We start from the raw sequence: 19708 nt of genomic DNA on the forward strand, positions 1-19708 counted from the left end.
TCCCGCTCCCAAGTGCCCACGCTTCCAAACAAGCTGGAAGCGGATTATACCGGTACCCAACCCGGAGACAGCCCTCGGCGGGTTGGGTGCACCTGCACGCCCCCGGTTCCCTCCTCCCGGCGCCGGGGGCGGGGCGCGGCCCTCACGTTCCCGTTCGGCTCCCCCACCGTGGGAGACCACGGGGGGAAATGTTTTCTGGAGAAGTTAAGGGCTCACCTTCTGGGCACCCGGCCAGCAAGGCCAGACACCAGACACCCACCTCCAGGAGGAACCAGCGGAGCCGCACCCTGGTCTGCCCGCCCTTCCGACAGGGAGGAGGGAGGCAAGAGAAGGGAGCGCGCGCGAGGGGGAGCCGGAGGGAGGAGGCACGGCCTCCCTTCCCGCAGGGCCCACCGCCTGCGGCCCAGGCGTCCTGCGCTCAAATTGTCCAAAGCAGAACAACCTTCCGGGCCCAAGGCGTCATCCGCGGGAGCACTACCCGGCCCCGCTCGCCATCCGCTACGCCCCTTTCCGCCCCCTCGCTGAGAGTTCGCGGCAGCAGCCTCCGCTGGGGCCGCGGCTTCCCGGGGAAGGACGCCTGCGTGGCGCCGGTGCGCTCTGGCTCAGACGCGGCTCCCACCTGCGCAGCACCGGCCCCTGCCCCGGAGAGGTGCGCACCCACCTTGGGGGGCAGCCCAGGCAGCTCGGCCGCCGAGCCACGGCTTATGCTGAGGCGGGAGGTGGCGGCATCACCTGCGGCGGGCGGCGGCTGCACCGGGACGCAGCGGGGCGGCGGAGGCGCGCGGCGCCCTGGACCCTGCTCCCGCGGCCCCGCCCGCGGCGGCCACCTCGAAGCGCGGCGGAGGAGCCCGGGCACCTCGGGCGGCGGCAGCGGCGGCGACCGGAGCAGCAGCACATGACTCTGTAACGAGGGGAATTAGACAAAGCGTAACATGGACTCCAGGTCCGTGCAGGCGCTGCTGCTCCGGGACCAACCGCAGCCGGCGAGCTCCGCGACTGGTTCGGCCGCAGCCAATGGGGCGGGCCCGGGCCTCCATGTGATTGCGAGCGCTTTCTTCTGGTTGCGCCGCCGCTCGCCGAGGGTCGGGGCGCTTCCGCAGCCCAGCGGGCGTGCGGACCCGACCTGGGTGCGGGGTGGGTTAGGGTGCCCAGGATCGGCGATGGGCGGCCAGAGGCTGCTCGACACCGAGCAGGTGCATAGGGCGGGGAAGAGCGGCAGCCTTGATCTTTGTCGCCGAAATACTGTCGAACTCCCACCTGGGTAGGACGTGGTGCCTGACAGCCGCTGTGTCGGGGGGAACGAGAAAAGGTCAAGAACATTCGCCTTTCGTAGGTTTATCTGTTGACTAAAACTCTAATATTAAGACTTGGGGAGAAATGCAATGAAATAGGGGGAAATTTGAGTAAAGTCATGTAAGCGGCTCCAACACTAAGGAGAAAGTACTTACCTAGGATTTGGGGCACACACAACTTTATCTTGGCACTAATAGCTTCCCAGCCTCGTTTGTTCTGCCTCTGCTATTAAAGACGTATTGGAGGGTCAGTTCTTCTTGTAATCTGAGTTTACTCTTTTTTTCCTCATTCCTTTTTGCCAAAAATGTCCTGCGTCTGAAGGAGGCAGATGAAGAGGTTGACCTCTGCTAAGAGGTGTTTTCCAACCTGATAGTTTTCCTTCTTGTTTTTGTTGTAAGATCAAAGTACGCATATTTGAAGCCTTTTCCGTGGCTGGGGAGGAGCATGAGTCAAGAAATAAAGTCAAGAGTGATGTTTGGAATTGTTGGGTTTCAGCAATTTAACAAGACAAATGGTTTCAGCCCAATACTTCGATATCTCCTTCTACCTGAATCTCCCCTTTTCTGTGAACAATGGGAAGTCTCACCTCTCCTACCAAATTCTCTCCATGTCAGCTAGTGTTCAATCAACTCAGCACCTAAAATGTTCTTCATAAGCATGCTGCACAAAATGTTAACATGTCCTCAGGAAGGTGTGGGTTCAGATGTAGTGAGGCATCCCAAAGAGTGGTGTTCTAGGGTGTCAGGAAAGGCTTCAGAGAGAAGGGGTGGTAGAACTGCCCCTTGGGTGGTGAGCACTTGTTCCTCAGACGCTGGAAGTGAAGGGGAGCAGTCCTGACAGGGAGGAGTGCGAGCAGAGCAGACCACAGAGGCTGTCCTAGACCAGTTACAAGATGCCATTAGGCTTTGAGCCCTCCTGACCTCTAGCTTTCTCACTATTCCTTGCCCCTCGTGCCAGCGTCCTCTCCTATTCCATACACCCAGCCAAGAAGGAGGTGTGTGGGCAGGAGCTGTGTACCAAGTGATCTAATCACAGCACCACATTTGTTCAACTGTGAGGTTAGAGCCATTTTAAAACTATCATCCAGTGGTGTGATATTTTGATTAAAAACATCTTACTATTACAATTCATTTGGAATGTTTGCTGTCTATAAAAACACTTTCATATTTTGATCTTCCCTAGGTTTTAAACTATGGTTCTGGATTTCAGAGAAATGTGTTTTCAAGATACTTATAAATCAAGAAAAGAAAAAGTAATACTCTGGAAACAAATGTGGAGAAACAGGCATTCTCATATACTATGAGTGTTGAGCATGAATTGGATAAATTCTTTTGGAGGACATTTTGGCAATTTTGATAAAATACATATATGTGCTCTTTGGCTAGGTAGTTCTCTATCTAGGAAGTTATACTTTGAACATGTTTTTGCCAAATATATGTATTTCAGTAATACAGCTATGTACAAGAATATATGTCAAGGTATGTTTATTGCAGCACTGTTTGTAACAGTTGAAACATATGACCATGTAAAAGTCAAATAAAATCCCAGTTGGGAAACTAGTTAAGCAAATTATGCTGGATCTGTAGAAGAAAACATTGAGAAGCTATTAATAAAAATAGGATAGATCTGTTTGTACTAACATGGAAGAATGCCTAAAATCTATAAGTGGAATAAAGTAAATCACAGAACAATATGAATAGTATGATTCCATTTTTATTTGTATTTCTTTATATATTTGTTATTAAATGTATGCTTAGAACAAATCTGGAAGCATACATAATAAGCAGTTAACTGTGGTTATGTCTGGATATGGGGTTACCACATCTTGGCTATTCACTTTCTGTTGAAAAATTCTGTATGCCTGAAGTGTTATTATGTTGAGCACATATTACTTTGATAGTAGGGGAAATAATTTCAAAAGATTTTTAAAGATAAAATTGGTAAGAGCTCTACCGAGGACAAGTAGTGAAAGATCACTCAGATGGTCTAGGATGTAACAAGCTGCCAGCTTCCCCTGTTCTCCAAGGAAAACAAATGGGAAGGAGGCAGCAAAGGACAATAACTGATTTGGCATTGGATTCAAAGTTAAGAAATATGATAGAAAAAGACTCTGAGACTACACTGGACATGTCTACAGAAATGAGGTGGCAAAGAAACCTCACAAAGCACTCCCTGTCCTTTGCTGAGTGGTTGTGTTCAGGAATGGTAACTGTCCCAGCCATGGTAAATCTGTATCACACTAACAATGAAATAGCTACCATGGTTATGACGGGCCAGGCACCTCTCTAAATACTTTACATATATTCATGTTTGGTCCTCATAACAGCCCTATGGGATGGTTACTATCACTATCCTCATTTCTTTAGATAGGAAACAAAGGCCTGGAAAGGTTATATAAGTAGCTCAAGATTACCCAGCCTTTAAGTGGCAGACCTAGGCTTGTAAGTCTGGCAGCCTGGTTCTAGAGATCCAAGTGCTTACTCTGTCTGAAAGGACCAAGTCAGATAAAGGTCAGTATATGCGCGTCTCTCTCTCTCTCTCTCTCTCTTTTGTTTTACCAAGAATTCTAGTTCTAAGTTGATTTGTGCATATCTGAACTATAGCACGTGGCATGCCCTAAGGCTCTCAATAATACGTATTGAATGAATGAATGAATGAATGAATGACTTTTCTGTTAGAGAATAATCTGAGCCCCTTGGAGGAGTGATTTTTGCATTCCTTTTTTCATCACCTAGTAGCATGTCCAACATGCGGTAAGCAATATAAATTTCAGTATTCTATAAATATGTTGAAAAATTGTAAAGAAATCTAACTTTATAAACTGATCCCAAGTACACTGGTATAGCTTATGAATAATATGATGAATTTCTTGTGAGGAAGAGCCCTAGAGGGACAGGGCTAAATTTGGACATACCTGCATAACCAATTATACATAAGTGTAGAATATTATTTGCATGGAAAGTGGCAATAATGCTGAAGAGATGCAGGATATCAAATTATTTGAGCCTCTCTCTCTGTCACCTCTATTAGTTTCATAAATGGGGATAATAATATATGTCTCCAGTTATTGTGAGTCCAAGGATTAAATGACATGGAAATGGCTTAACTAAGTTCCCAGAACATAAGTATTGCTCAGTAAATGTTACCTGTTATAAGTGTGTCCACATATTGTAAGTGTGACCTGACTTCTTAATGTAGAATAACTATAAATTTGACAGCTAACATAATTTACAACAGCTGGGAGCTCATATACATAACATCCTTTGAAATTATCTAGTAGGGGCTCAGCCTAAGCAAATGGTAAAAGTAGTCTTCTGCCTTCTCTTCCCTTCCAACATAGTACACTTACTCCCTTCAAGCAGCTCGTCCAGTCATGGAGCTTTGAATTCTCTCTCTAAGCCGACAACTCCACATTTATATCACCAGCATAGCCCTCTCTCCTGAGCTCCAATTTTCATTTCTAACTGCTTACTTGGTTTCCTCACTTAACCATCTAATATATGTCTCAACAAGTTCAATACCAAACTCCTGATTTCTTCTGTTGTACTACCTCCCACTTTCTCTTCTCTCTGTTTCTTTAGATGGGTTAAAACCATTTGACTTCCTAGACTTAAACTCTCAGCCTTGGAAGTAGGAAGCAAATTCTCCCCCGTCTTCATTGCTCAGGAAACCGAGATGCTGGTGACTAGATTAGAAATGAGCAGGTGGAGGGAGGAGAGCAGTGTGGAGGAAATGAAACTGGGTGAAGTGTGTGGGTAACTCTCCGTGAGTACTGAGGTAATGAGGTCCAAAGAGGAAGGGAAATTGCCAGACTGCTATAGTTAGAAGTAATATGATGAAATTGAAACCAGAAAAACTAAGAGCACAAGTTTTAATCAACCACAATGTCAAGAAAGAAGTGGACCAAACCCTTCTAAAATGGATTCATAAAGTGAAAAAACAAGGGTTGCCTCAAGTAAGCCAGTGCTTCTTTAAAAAAGAAAAATAAAAAAAGATTTTACTTGTTTATAGAGAGAGTGGAAGGGAGGGAGGAAGAGGGAGAGAAGCATCAACATGCAAGAGAAGCATCCATTGGTTGCCTCTTGCACACCTCCAACCAGGGGCCTGGCTCACAACCCAGGCACATGCCCTGACTTGAAATTGAACTAGCAACCTTTTGGTTCTCAGGATGATGTTCAACCCACTGGGCCACACCAGCCAGGCCAGCCAGTGCTTCTTAACTGATAGCCTGGAACTCAGTGTTTCCTTTACTTGGGAAATTTATTTTTAAAAGCATAAAGAGCCCTGGCTACTGTGGCTCAGTTGGTTAGGCATCATCCTGCAAACCAAAAGGTCATGGGTTTGTTTCCCAGTTAGGGTACATGCCTGGGCTGTGGGGTCAGTCCCCAGTCCAGACATGTGCAAAGAGGCAACCTATTGATGTTTCTCTCTCACATTGATGTTTCTCTCCCTCTGTTTCTCCCTCCCTTTCCCCTTCTTTCCCCTCTCTCTGGAATAAAATAAAAAAAAATTCAAGCATAAAGAAAGTACATTTAACCACTTGAGGATCTGTACCCATATCCTCTGCCTTCCTGTGTGCTACTACTTAAGGATGAACTACCCAGGCATTTATGGAAAGCCAGTCTTTTCACTTTTGCACTGATCTCATCCAGTTTCAAATAGTAACTCCAGCAATTGTCTCCTGTCTCTCATATCATTGATTTTCAACTCTCCTGGATGATTGCGATCACCATTTTTTAAAAAATGTTGTTTCTCCCATCTTACGGAATAAAGTGTCTCTTGACCTTCTTCCTCACTCCACTTCTCTACTCCCCTTTGCATCTAAACATCTCAGAAGAATTGTTTATACTCACTGCCTCCAATTCCTTTTTTACCATATTTTTCTTCAGCTCACTCTAAGGAGGGTTCCGGTTTCACTCCCACTGCAACATTGAAAGTGAGCTTGCTAAGATAACTGGCCACTTCCCCTTTGCTAAATACAATGATCAATTCTTGGTTCTTAAATGACCTCTCAGCAGCACTGGACACTATTGACCACTCCCTCCTCGTTGGTAAACTGCCTTCTCTTGCCTTCTAAGACACCTCACTCACTGCCTTCAAGGAGCTCATCTGGCCATACGGCTTTGATTTCCCTCTCTATACCAACAGTTCCACATTTGTGTCTCCAGCACAGTTCTCTCGCCTGAGCTCCGGTTTATGTTTCTGACAGCTTACTTGCTTTTCCTACTTAGACATCCAATAGATATTTCAAACTTAAGTCCAAAACCAAACTCCTATTTCCTCCTAAACCTGTGCAACCCACAAAGCTATCCCCCCTCTCAGTAAATGGAACCCCATCTTTCCAAGTGCTTGGGCTAAAAGCCTTGACTCTTTTCTTTCTCTGACAACCTACACTGAAACGGTCAGGAAATCCTGTTGGCTCTACCTTCTGAATATCCACCTCCAGTGCTGCACCTTGGTTCCATCCACCACCGTCTATCTCCTGGTTTAATTTGTTAACCACTTAACTAGTCTAAGTGCTTTCACTCCTGTTCCATCTGTCCCCACAGTGTATTCTCAATGCAGCTAAAGCGATTCTTTAAACATGTAAGTCTATCAGCTCACTCCTTTCCCCAAACCTTGTGATGGCTCCCCATTTTACTCAGAGTGCAGCGGTTTGCAAGGTTGCAGCATGACTTGCATCCCCTACCCACCGATGCCACTCACTCGGGAAGCGTCCCCTGACAACCACAACGAAAATTGAACACCCTTCCTACTCCCATTCTCCTGTCCTTGCTTTATTATTTTTCTTTGAGCACTCATCTTTTACTTACTCGATATATTTTTTGTCTGATATCTCTCTCTCTTCTAGAATATAAGCCCTTTATGGACAAGATTTTACCCGGCTTGCTCAGTGATGTATCCCATGTTTTTAGAATTGGGTCTGGTACACAGTAGGTACTCAATAAATGTGTTTTGATGAGTGAATGAGTTTATGAAAGACATCTAATCAGTATAAACTCAGGAAAATATTTCCCTGAGATTTTTTTTGATGTCATTATGTTCTCCAAGTATTTGTTAGTTGAGAAAAGACATTTATATTCATAGCCTCCAAATCCAGACCTTGTACTAAAACAGCACCTAGTGGTTTATGTGGCAAACTGAGAAACTCATTGGAAAGTACTACCTTTTTGCTCGTCTGTTAACAAACAAGAAAAGGCAAACAATGAGTTAACAAACAAAATTGCAAAGTAATAGTTCCAAAGTCCTAAATTTTATTCTTATTAAGGAAAATATTTAAGCAAAGTAACACAATAATGAAAAGAATAATTTAGAGTAGATTAAACATTCACTTCCTCATATTACTTTAAAATTGTCATTATATAGTAAAACTATGATGTATTCTAATCTGTCTCAAAGAAAAGGCTTAAGTGAAATGAAAACTCATAGCTGTGACATAAAATAGCAAGTGGGAATTTTAATTACAGTTTTGCAAATGTGAAGTTGAAATAACACAAAAATCCTGAGAAAAAGCACCATAGCGGGAATTATTAGGCAATATTTTAAAACAATGCAAAACAAAACCAGTTCCCAAAGCAAACTGATTTTATGGTCATTTCTTTGAAAAGAGGAAGGAAGAGGAATTGCCCTTTCCAAATGGTGAGTTGAACATTTAGAAGTCCAAGGGAATTCACTCAGGATGTCTCCTCAGAGGCCTTATGTGTGGGAAGAGGAGGTGAGCACAGCCAGGAACCCGCACCATCAAGATGAGGCTGAGCAGTGCTTGAGCTGCAGAGGAATGCAAAGCACAGGAAGAGAGGCCAGCCTTCGGGGTTTTCTTGCTCAGGGGTGACATTCTGGCATTCTGGGTTTGAAAGATTACTGTGTCTGAGTGCTGTCTGCAACTTCTGACAGCTCTTCCAAACGGTGTGTCCCGGGATGAATTGAAAAGAGGTTGAGACCGAGACATAGTAATCATGGGGCTGCATGGCAGCTCGGTCTCAATGTGAGCTGCTCTTTGGACAAGGTAGACGAGTAAGAAGAGGCAACGGTCCCATCTCCCATTCCTGATCATTCTGGAAGTTGGTGCCCTTGCTCAGCCCAGGCAGAGAACCTGAACCAAAGGAGAGCTAAGGCCATGAGTCTGAATTTAAATCTAAATCTGAATACATGAGACTAGGTGACCAGGTACCTTTCCTTCCTGAGATTCTGTGATATCCCCTTGAAATTTATCTCTAACATATTAATAGATAGTTCCTCTTGCAACCTTCCTTGTTAATGTTTGCCTCATCTCCTAAAATCTCCACTCTTTTCTCTCTTGCTAGTGGAGCAAAAGAGTTTCATGAGCTATGTTCTTCTCCCTTCTCTTTTGTGTGATCCGTGGGTGACCATCTGTAGACCCAAAACCCAAGTGGGCTTTTACTGCAGAGGGTTTTCTAAAAAAAAATTCTGTCCTTGTAGTGGTTCTAATACTGTTTCCAATATCTGCTGACCTCTGTGTGACAATTACACGCTTCCAACCAGGGACTGCAGGCTTATCTGTATGACTGGTTTTGGCCAATGAAACATAACTGACATGTACCACTTCTAAGGATGAGCCTTACGAGCCATTGTGGGTTCTCATCATTTATCCTTCCTCTCTTCCTGGGAAATGGTAATGTGCCTGATTAGAGCTGCTGTTTCAGTCTGTATCTTGGAATGATGAAAGTGTGGAACAGGGTTTCAACCAGCAGGGCAGGTCGGTGATCCTAGGGCAATGGGAACTGAGAGAGGAGACTCACACCTCCTGTTCTTCTGAGATGACATATACCATGAGCAAGAAATCAGCCTCCGCTGTTAAGTTCGAAGATGTTTATATCACAGTGTAACCCGCTGAGAAAGCCCACTAGTACAGCCTCCATTAGCAGTCTGTGTTTCCTTGACGCCTTGACGCCACACACTATGGGCTCTGTTCTGGGATATATGCTGCCCACAACTGTTCTCACTGAATTGGAGCTGCTTAACTTGGACCTATCATTTTGTTTGGTATCCACTCAGTCCCAAAAGATGAGCTCAAGTGTGAGATGGCTGGCTCTCCCCAAGTTCTTTAGGATAGGACAACAGGAAATCTACAACCTTGTAGATTTTCTGTTGGTGCACACAATAGAATGATCATACAACCTGACCCTTAATAACAAATAGTTGGTACACTACTCAGACACAGCAGGCCCATAAGTGTCTAGCTATCCAAGATTACATATGGGGTTGCGAGCTTCAGGACCCACAATTGCTTTCTTAGACATGTATAAATAAAGTGAGCAGTGATTTGCTCAAAATGGGGCCATTTCCAGAACTTCTTGAACTCTAGCTGCTGACTTGGTGGCCATTTGAGTACTGTGGCGTCCTTAATTTGGAGAGCAGCATTGGCAGTAGCTGCACTAAAATATGATCTGGCTCCAAGAAGAAACCCCCAGAAGGCTCATCCAAAGGTCCTTGTCTCATGAAGGAACTGTTTTCTTTATGCCCATCTTTTGTTTTCTCACTGCCTGCCAACCTGTCCTGTTCACCCTCCTGAATCTGACCCAGTCTTTAAGACTTGCCTCTACCACTTTTCAAGACAATCGTATAGATTGTGCCAAGTGCCGGAGTGATAGAATTTAGCATTTTGGTGCCAGGGGCGTGGCTAAACCCTAAGGTAACTGTCTCGTGAGTGCTCTAGGGCTAGGGTGTGCCAAGGAGGCAAGTGGGCACTGAGAAGTTTCCAGAGGCAAATCAGGATGAGAAGCCACTGGAAATGGAACTGGGCCTCAGGAAGCCAACAGTGACATGAAGCTGTAGACAGGAGACCGAGTCATTGAAGCAAAGAATGAAAGAATGGTGAGAGCAGGTGCGAAGTGGGTGAGGTGTGCAGTTGAGATACCAGGTCTGCACACACTGGGAATGAGGCAGATCAATCCTTGTGTGGAGCCTAGAGGTGTGGCAGCCCCTCCAAGGGTCTTTCATTACTACTTAGTCCTCACTGAAAGCCCCCTAGTGGAAGCAGAAGGGCGAACACCAAGCCACTGGACCAAACCCTCCTGATCTGCCCTCCCTTGTGAGACAGTGTTCTGAGGCCAAGCCAGGAAGCCACCTGTGGGTGTCCATCAAGCAAGGGCAGCCAGGAAGAAGGAGAGAGGTCACAGGCTGGGAGTGGAGGATGGGGTTGGGGCTGGAGGAGCAGAGAAACAAAGGACAAAAGCAGGAAGAGGTGTGGGACTGGTGAGATGAGAAGGGGGGTGGGCTGTTCAGAGAACAGGCAACGTAGAACAAAGTGTGGGTGCAGAGTGAGGTCAGGAACAACTCACAAAAGGGGTACGAACAGCTATTTGATGTTTAAACATTAGGATAATTCTCTTGGTTGCAGGGATGGGTAGAACTCAAAGAGTCAAGCTCTGATACCCTCCTCCTACTGCTCTGAACCATTAACTACAAGATATGGCAGATATTGTTTGTGTCACCCCTAGTCTTTTGTCTGTGTTTCTTTTGACTCTCTTAGGCGGGTTCTAGACTCTGTCCTAGTTTTCTTCTGTCTCTCCCATTGCCTTGTGCAGTGATGAACCCGTGATTATGAACTGATGCATTAATGCCTGCCATCATCGATCCTTTCATTATTTGTTCTCCTTGCCATTTCCAGACGTGTGTATTCAAGAAGAATTCATTTTCATATGTTATAAATAATATCATTTATTGAGTACATATTAATGGAGAGTCCAGCATTGCGCTGGTTACTGAAACACTTATCAATAAACCACACTCCCAGTTCTTGACCAGCTCACAGTCTGGTGGGAAGAGACAGAAATGCAAACAAAAATTATCCACCACCTGGTGTATCAGGGGAGGCTTCATAGAAGAAATACGTTTTTTAAGATTTTGTTTATTTATTTATTTTTAGAGAGATGGGAAGGGAGGGAAAAAGAGAGGAGAAACATCGATGTGTTGTTTCCTCTCGAGTGCCCACAACTGGGGACCCGGCCTGCAACCCAGGCATGTGCCCCAACCAGGAATCGAACCGGCGACTCTCCAGTTCACAGGCTGCATGCATTCAATCCACTGAGCCACACCAGTCAGGGCAGAAGAAATATTTTTGCTGGGTCCCAAAGGATGAATAGAAGTTTACTTGGTGGAGAGGGCAGCAAACACCCTAAAGGCAGAGGGACTGGTAGGAGCGCAAGCACAGAGCTGGAGTCTGCATCTCCATGACTTGCGGCAGCCGTGGGACAAGGGACAAGGCCTCTTCTGTACCTCAGTTCAATGAGCCTTTGAATAAGGACAAATACACAATTTCTGTTTATTCTCCACAGAAAGTGAGAGCCTTGGCTTTATTCTTTTGTCTCACTAGCAAGCACAGAAGTAAAGACCTCAACCAATTGCTTTTTGATGGGCTGTTGACTTTTTAATTTTTCATCAAGAGTCTAAACACAGAATTCTTATCCTTTTTCATTATAATCACTAGACTTGAGTGGCAACTCAGAAAAGGTACTCTTTTTATCTTGTCTGCTTTTGATGAATTCATTAAAGTTCTGTATATCATAAACACTTCACATTCATTTTGACCACAAAATATTTTTTACAATAATAAATTTTAAAATAATTCTTTATTTGCAAATTTGCCCTTTAATTCTCAACATCCTAAAAATCTTTTCATTTATCCAAGATGGTTCAACAGCATTTTATCCAGCTCTGAGTGAGCTCTTTTATCTTCTGTGATATCATGGAATGCTGAAAACTGCATGGATGCCAAAGAATAGTACATTATAACACTAACTCACTTCAGAGAGAGTGGGCTACTTTTCCAGGGAGCAAGTTTTTCCTCTGCTGAAGTTTAAGTATCTCTTTCTCATATCCTCAGACCTCTGATACACCCATGGCAGTTACAGGCTGTATGTGTGTGCTCCTCACTGCATGCAGAGACTTCAGGCCAAAGAGCATGTGTTTTGAGTCCACTAGGTAAAGCCGTGGCCAAACCCCAGTTAAGAATGCAAGTGCAGTGATCAGGCAGGTAATCAGCAGACCTTGGAACCCTCACATGGCTGGGTGTGAGCACCAGGGAGGCTGGGGCTGTGCTTTCATGCCTGAAATGGCTTCCATGATGCTTCTGATTCAAAGTCCAGACGGCAAGTGGCCAGGCCTTGACTGCTTTGACCCTGCCGGGGCCAGTGCTGTAGTTTGTAAGCTGGACTTCTCACCATGCAGAGCAGCTGAGAACCTTTGCCTGGAATCGACTTTGACCCAGGGGAACTCTTGGGCTAGGGCAGATGGATGGCAGATATTTATCATCATCATACCTTATATTCCATAGAAACACTTAAGCTTGTCTAGGTAGACTTTTTGTTGTGGTTGTTGTTGGTGTGTGTGTGTGTGTGTGTGTGTGTGTGAGAGAGAGAGAGAGAGAGAGAGAGAGAGAGAGAGAGAGAGAGTTTTATATCAGATGAACAAAAATCTGAAATCTCACCTCCTCCTCCCACTTGTTCCCATCATTCATACCAGTGGCTGGCTAGAAGCACAGAATCCAGTGCATGAAAGGTGCAGGAGGCAGCTTTTGGCAGCCAGGATTTCCCATCACATGGGGAACTCTTCCCTCCTCCCCCCACCCTGCCCTCTAAACCCTGCGTTCTTTTTCCAAAGCTCTCCACCTTCTTTTAAGTTAACGATAAACCCTGGTGTGCCTTGTTTGTGATGTTTGTGCAGAGGCTGCTGTCCAAAAATAAACTATTGTACAGAGGAGGGGAAAGGCTAGTTTTAAGAGGTGTGCCAGCCAGCCTTGGCCTTCTGTAGCACTTCTTGGTTGCAAATTTTCTTTTTCTCGAAAATGCTAAATAGGACTCATTAAACTCCTCTGGTGTAATTTTTTTAAAAAATAAAGGACAAGTTAAAAATAGCCTAAGCACAAGTCTTAGAGGCAGTGAAAGCAGTGGTTGTCAGGAAGAACTGGTGCTGAGACAGGGAGAGTTTTCACAACTGAAATCCAGAGCCCTGCCAGAGCTGCTGGACCCCAGCAGAAGGGGAAGGCCAGGGTCAGGCCTTGGCGGACAGAGCAGGGCTTCCAAGAATGGTCTCACAATGAGATTCCATCCAGGTTTACTTTTATCAAACCCTTTTAAGCTGTAAGCTGCCACATGGTAGTAAGTCCCTGAGTTTGTGTGCTTAGGATAACAGGGTCTCGGTACTTACTATTTCATGACAGAGTCGAGATGGGAGAATCTGAGGGACTGCCCCATTCTGAGGCAGCAGCTCTTAGAAGACAGATGGCTTGGCTCATCCAGAGCTGAGAAGGCCTTGACTGCTGTTTGCTGAGAGAAAACAGAGAACAAGACAAACAGGTAGTGGCCAGCAAATGAATACAACAGGAAGTGGGATTTTATTCACTTGGCCCTCACTGGTGACTCCCTGTGCTGAGGGCCGAATGCCTGGGTTTGGGTGGATGGATGGCTGACACATTTATCACCATAGTATCTTATGCTCCGTACAAACACTTGAGCTCAGGCAGCAGGAAACGATATGCTGACACCTCCCTCCCCAGGTTTCATGTTTGTGAAAGGAAAGGTGAGGAGAGCCTTGGAGATGAAAATTAGTCATTGGTGAGCACTCTGTCGCCGGAGAGCTTTCACGAGGGTCTGTGCCAGCAGGGAAGCGTTGCTTCTGCACCCAGTATACACAGGTTTGTGTGTCCCTGCCCTTCGGAATGCCAGAGCTCCGGGCTCACTCTCCTGACAACCACCTCCTGGCTCTCTGTGTTGGTGCTGACCACACCAGTTCCCCATGACAGGGCCTCTCCTGCCTGGACTTGGTGTTAATTAGGATTCATAAACATGTGAAATTTTCCTGCCTCTCCTTGCCTCCTGGAGGAACAAGGAGTGAAGTGGGAACAAGTGACTCATTCTGCAGGAGTTAAGGAAGAGCTCCAGCCTCTCCCAAGGTCGTGTCCCTGCTAATCCCCTCTCCAGCCAGGCCACAGGCAGAACACATGGGGTCAATTTAGATCTTGAAAGTGTTGTCTAGCAATGACTCCTGGGGCTTGGGCTCCACCCCTGCCCTCCCTGCTCCAGAGCAATGAGGAGCTAGTGTATGGATGGTGCGTAAGGTGGAGGCAGAGATGAAAGTAGAGGCAGGGATGTGGTAGGAGGATGCATGCCCCAGTTGGCACCCTGACTGGGTGACCAGCGAGGCCTTTCTAACCTTAAGATGCCATGTTTCCCCAGGGATGGGGGTCTGGGGGTGGTGGCTCCTGGGTCTGGGAAGTGGAGTGCAAGGGTTACAGCAGCAGTGGTGACACATTGGGCCCCTTTCCTGCCTCTGGCTTGTGCCAGGGCCTCAGGGACCCAGCCTTCCTCACTTATCTGCTCAACCATCCTCATAGTAGTGCACCCCAAGAGCAAGAATTCTGTGGGCCTGACTTCTTGAGGGCAATAGGAATATTAGAAACCATTTCTGAAGGCTTATTATCTGCCAGCACCATGCTAGGCTTGTCTTTATATGATCTCATGTATTCAGTGGTCAGTCCCAGGTTCAAATTCTGGCTGTGCCGTTTGTTGTTGGGGTTCACGTTAGGCAAGTTACTTAGTCTCTCCGAACCAGTTTCCTCAAATAGTAAAATGTGAATTTTATTAGATAGCTGAAAGGATTAAATAAGTTAATGCATACAACGTGCTTAGCAGTGCTCAGTAATATTAACCACTGCTCTTATATGCCAGTGTGGTTGTTATTGTTGTTGTCATTATTATTATTATTATTATTAGGCCTATTCTACATATGTAGCCAAAACTCCTAGCAGCTCTGGTGTTCATGGCTTCATTGGACTTTAAAGCCTCGCTTTTCCCCATTATGCTGCATTGCTTTTTAAGACTTCTCTTATATTATGTGGCAATTATAAGACTTGGAGTTATTTGAACTCTCCTGAGAGTGAAATAGTGTCATCTCTTTTTTCCTATTAATAATTAAACACATTGGCATATGGATCACAGAATGGTTTCATTTTAAATATCAAGCTCAAGGTGTGTGCTATACACATTTTTGCTTCCCCAGGTCTAGCAGAATGCCCATCACCTGGAAGGCACCCAGGATGTATGTTTTGGGTTGAACTGACTCTAATCTTCAGGGAAAATGAAGCTGGTGAAGTAACTTGGGCTTTACCGTTCACCTTGGCCATCCCCTAGGTGCCCCATCTGACCCTGAGATACCATAATGAAAACAAAACCAAAGTTCCTGCCCCCACAAAGGGATACAGTGAGTACCTAGGCAGTGAGGCTGGAATACAGTCATGAAGGAAACATAGAACGGCATCTGCATGCATCAGAAAGATGTGTGTGCCATGTGTCCTGCTCTGGTGGGAGAGGTGTAGGGTGCCAGGGGGACAGGCAGCAGGAGCGCCTCACCCAGACTCGGGCAGTAAGATCGCCCAGAGCAGCATGTATTGAGTCATGAAGAGTGGCAGCTACACAGGATAGGGGTCCAGAGAGCAAGTTACGTTTTAGGCAGAGAGGGATATGGGAAACTGCCAACCCAATAGGAATGAATAGGTATGAAAAGAAGATAGAGAGCTCCTACTTTTGAGAAATGAAATGTAAAGCAAAGAGGCAACTTAAGAAAATGTCTTAAGTAAGGAACAAATGACAAACTTTGTCAGATGTTGTGATACAGGAGTGTGAATACATTCAAAAGAACACAGCAAGAGGAATTTTGTCAAACAGGTTCACAGACTACCTACATCAGTCACCTGGGATGCTTGTTAAATATGCAGGGACATTACCTCAAGTAATGTCAGGAATCACAAGGTCTGGAGGCAGGGGCTAAGGATTGGCAAGTTCGGCCAGCACCCGGGGTGATTCTGATGCCTAGTAAGGTTTGAGCATCACCGTGAACCAGTGCTTACTGAGCACCTCCTACGGTTCAACAAGCCCCTACCGTCAGGAGTAGAGAGAGTGAGCGGTCTGAGGCCCAGAGGAAAGGCCACACGGACCCTGGGCAGAAAGGCATGGTTGTCTCAGAGATACACACCTTTCAGGGTTGTGAGGTGTGAAAGGTATATACGTGAAAAAGCAAGCTATTCTGAACCAAGCCTATATGAAAACCAGAAACAAAAATGAAAACCGTACACGCGTGCGCACACACACACACCCCATCACCACCACCACCACCTTTTCATAACCCATTGTGTGACTCGTGATGTTTGGTGGCCCCATGACAATTACTGTTGCTGTTTACTGCTTATTTCCTTTCTTGTCTTCTGTTTCCTGGGAGTCTCCGTAGCCATCTTTTTACCGTGCGCCCTCTAGTGTTAGATGCCATAATGACTCACTCAGTCTTGGAATAGAGAAACTTTGATCAAGTTTCCTGATAGCAAAAGAAACTGTCCTTTAAAGCTAATATAGCATACATAAAAATAACATCTTTAATGGGAAGCTACACGTGGGCACAAAAGTAAATGCCATGGGGTTGAAGACTGAACTGAAGACACAAAGGTTTTTCCATCTTGAGGCCCCTTCTATGCCTCCAGAGAAACTGAAAAAAGTTTCCTCAAATGTTTCTCTTATTGATTATTTCACTTGCAAGTTTCTTTATTTTGAAAGAATAAAAATATTACTAAATTGTGAATATCAAGAGTGTTATTTTTGGTGCCAATTCTGTTCTTGGCTAATTGGGTAACCCTGGTTAAGTAACTCTTCTTTGGATCTCAGTTTTGAGACCCGATAGTAAGAAGCTAGGAACATTCCTTGGCCAGTGCAACAGGGAAACTGAGACAGAAGCTGAGCACAATGACCAAGCAATTTATAACCAAGTGCAGATGGTCGCCAGGGAGGAAGGCCCCCAGTACCAGGCAGGGAGCAAAGCAGGGAAAACAAGGACCTCACCCCCAGGGGAACCTTCCCTCCCCTGGCCTTGCCTCCCTGGAAGTTGTGTCTAGACCTCTGTTGTGTTTCAGCTCCAGGCCCAGAAAAGCAGCAAAACCAGATGGGCCACACCAGAACTAATTGCAATGGCTAAGGACCCCTGCCCTGTCACTGACCAGTCAGTGGAGACCATGACCCTGAAAGGGCAAACCTGGAGAACTGATGAATATCCAGCTGAAACCCTCCCCTGAGACCTGCTTTAAGATCCCCATCTTCAAGAAATAGATTAAAGTCTCAAGACAAAGGACCCAGTGCTATGTGCTCTCCCTCTCTATTCACCCCCTCCTTTCTTCACAGGCATGTCTCTCTTGAACTCTGAGGCAGTGGGCAGTTAGCAGCTTGTCCCAGCTTATCCTCTGAACCTGTCACTACAGCCCCTTTTCTCTGACTTCCCAGTGAGTAACACAGCCCAGTGTAATGCTTTGCTGTTGCTGCTTCTATGCTAAACCTTTTCTCACTGCTCTTGGCCGGCTGTCCTCTCTCTTGAGGAAGTACTAATAAAACTCTTACTCATCCACATTTGTCTCACTGATCTGTAAGTCTTTACTGTGTTAGTGAGAAGAACCAAGCTTCCATTAACAGTTTCTGCAAATGTAAAATGAGAGATGTAGACTTCGTGATCACTGAGGTCTCTTCTGCCACATGGTTCTTTGCCTAAGTGGAGAGGCTGTGAAGGGAACGGATGTCACATGGGAGTAGGAGTCAGAGACCTGCATTCTGATCCCTGTTTCAGTATTTACCACTTCTGGGACAGGAGCCAATTGCTTAACCTGTCTGGATATTAGTTTCCTCATCTGTAAAGTGGGAAAAGACCTACTCTGTCTTATTTATGGAGTCATTATGAGACTCAAAAAAATGTTGAACACTAAGTATCATGAAAAAAAAATTCAATGTACTATAATAAAGAACCCTTCTTACTCATCTTTTTGTGAATGTCTTATGGCAGTTAAGGGATTTCTAGTTAGGTATATCTGAGTTTTAATCCCAGTCCCACCAGTTAGTAGCTCCTGTGACTTTAGATAAATCTAATGTTAAATAAATGTATGAAAGCATTTAACACAGTGCCTGGCACATAATAGGAACTCCGTAAATGTTTGCTGTTGTTTTTCTCTAGTCAGTTTTATCACAACACTTAATGGGTAAAGAAGTTAAAAAAGAAAAGTTAAGTGATATTTCATAGGTCACCAAAAACTTTATTCTTAGACAGAATTTTTTATATACCCTGCAAACCATACATCTTTAATTGTAGGAAAGTGCTAACAAGAAAAGCATCAGAAGGCCTCAGACTGTGTAAGAATGGCAAGTTAAGGTCCATGCTAGGTTTAGAGACCTTTCTGGCAATCTACTTAAATAGCCCACTCAGAAATCCAGTATCCTGATACACTTTAGGAGGCCAGTGCTTTTACTGAACTAAGTGGGATTCAGCCACCTGCCACCATACACAAGCACAACACAATAATTGGCGGGGAAGGAAAAATGTTGTTGTTTTTTTTTTTACTAACAGTGTGCCCAATTTGAGAGAGCTGGGGGCTCCCCTGCTCCAAGCTATCCTCTTCTGCAAGACACAGAAATCCCCTTGTTCCCCAAAAGACTGAAATCCAAATCCATGCCCAGAGATCTCCCCTCCATTCTTACCTATCGTCCAAGTTTGCTTGGACATGGATGGGTCTCTGTCTCTCCAGCTTCAGGCTGTCTCTTTCTGGGTTGCACACATGTGGGTTGGTGTCTCCGCAACAGCTTCCTTCCTCTCCAGGGGCTGGGGCACATTGCCGGATCACTGCAGCCATTTGTGCTAGGGCTCTGTCCATGTGGCACTGGCTCCCAAGGCTGTTCGTACACCTGGGGCCAGTAAAATTTCCCCACCCACGTGTCTGTGTGCTGCTCTCAGAGTGAGAGAATGAGAGTGGTCCAGGACCTGTGCACTGTGTAGCATGGGGTCATAGCGTCCTGTGGGCTGCCACCAGCCAGGTGCACATCCTGTGTGAGCTTGCTCTCAACTGTGCAAGCAAGGCAAAGCAAGAGCCATGAGCAGGGCCCAGCATCCACAGGGTCCTACAAACACCCAGTCCCCCCAAGCGGGTGGGACAAGGGGAGCACAAAAAGGCTGAGTTTCTCCACACCCTCCATTTAAAATCTTTTGCCCCCAAATCCTACGTGCTATGGGAATGCGCAACTTCTTAGCAGTTCAGGCTAACATCCATCACACGTGTCAGCCCGCACCGTGTCCTTGTCCCTCACCCAGCTGTCTGTCACAGGCAGGTAGGGAGGAGGGCTTTCTAGCTGTGCAGGGCATGGTGTCTCTCCACAGGGCAGGGTGTCACCCCGTTACAGGTTTGTTGTGACCTTTCCACCCTGCGCAGGCTCTGTGCAAGCTCTGTCCTAAGCTGCAGTTGTCTACCCCTCCACAGGGTATGGAAGCTTGTCGTGCAGTTTTGATTGTGATTTCAATCTGCTGCCTTTGGCACTTCCTGACCCCTCTCGGGCGTCACTCCCCTCTGTCCAGTGATCTGGCCAGACCTCTCTGTTACAGT

The 19708-nt window shown here is 45.8% G+C and overlaps 1 protein-coding gene and 1 long non-coding RNA gene across 7 annotated transcripts in view; both read right to left on the minus strand.

The window, feature by feature from the left end:
* Positions 1–970, minus strand: part of LRRC8D (leucine rich repeat containing 8 VRAC subunit D) — a 109019-nt gene extending 108049 nt beyond the window's left edge. For 3 of the 5 annotated variants that reach the window (XM_045847065.1, XM_045847064.1, XM_045847066.1), the window contains exon 1: positions 662–970. The gene's annotated coding sequence lies outside the window, so the exon portion shown is untranslated. Of the gene's footprint in view, positions 1–216; positions 320–661 lie in introns of those variants that run through there. The other 2 variants (XM_045847068.1, XM_045847067.1) reach the window with 2 other exon arrangements.
* A 10113-nt stretch (positions 971–11083) lies between these two features.
* LOC123824046 lies at positions 11084–18937 on the minus strand. Of its 2 annotated transcripts, none has more exons than XR_006786638.1 (3): positions 18813–18937; positions 13462–13580; positions 11084–12536 (listed from the first exon to the last, which is right to left on the minus strand). It is a non-coding gene; the product is annotated as an uncharacterized LOC123824046 (long non-coding RNA). The 2 variants fall into 2 exon arrangements; XR_006786639.1 differs by lacking the exon at positions 11084–12536 and adding an exon at positions 12554–12614.
* Between the last annotated feature and the right edge of the window lie 771 nt (positions 18938–19708).

The sequence above is a fragment of the Phyllostomus hastatus genome, unplaced genomic scaffold (genome assembly GCF_019186645.2).
Source record: "Phyllostomus hastatus isolate PE091 unplaced genomic scaffold, TTU_PhHast_1.1 phas_contig_524, whole genome shotgun sequence".
Classification (NCBI taxonomy): domain Eukaryota; kingdom Metazoa; phylum Chordata; class Mammalia; order Chiroptera; family Phyllostomidae; genus Phyllostomus; species Phyllostomus hastatus.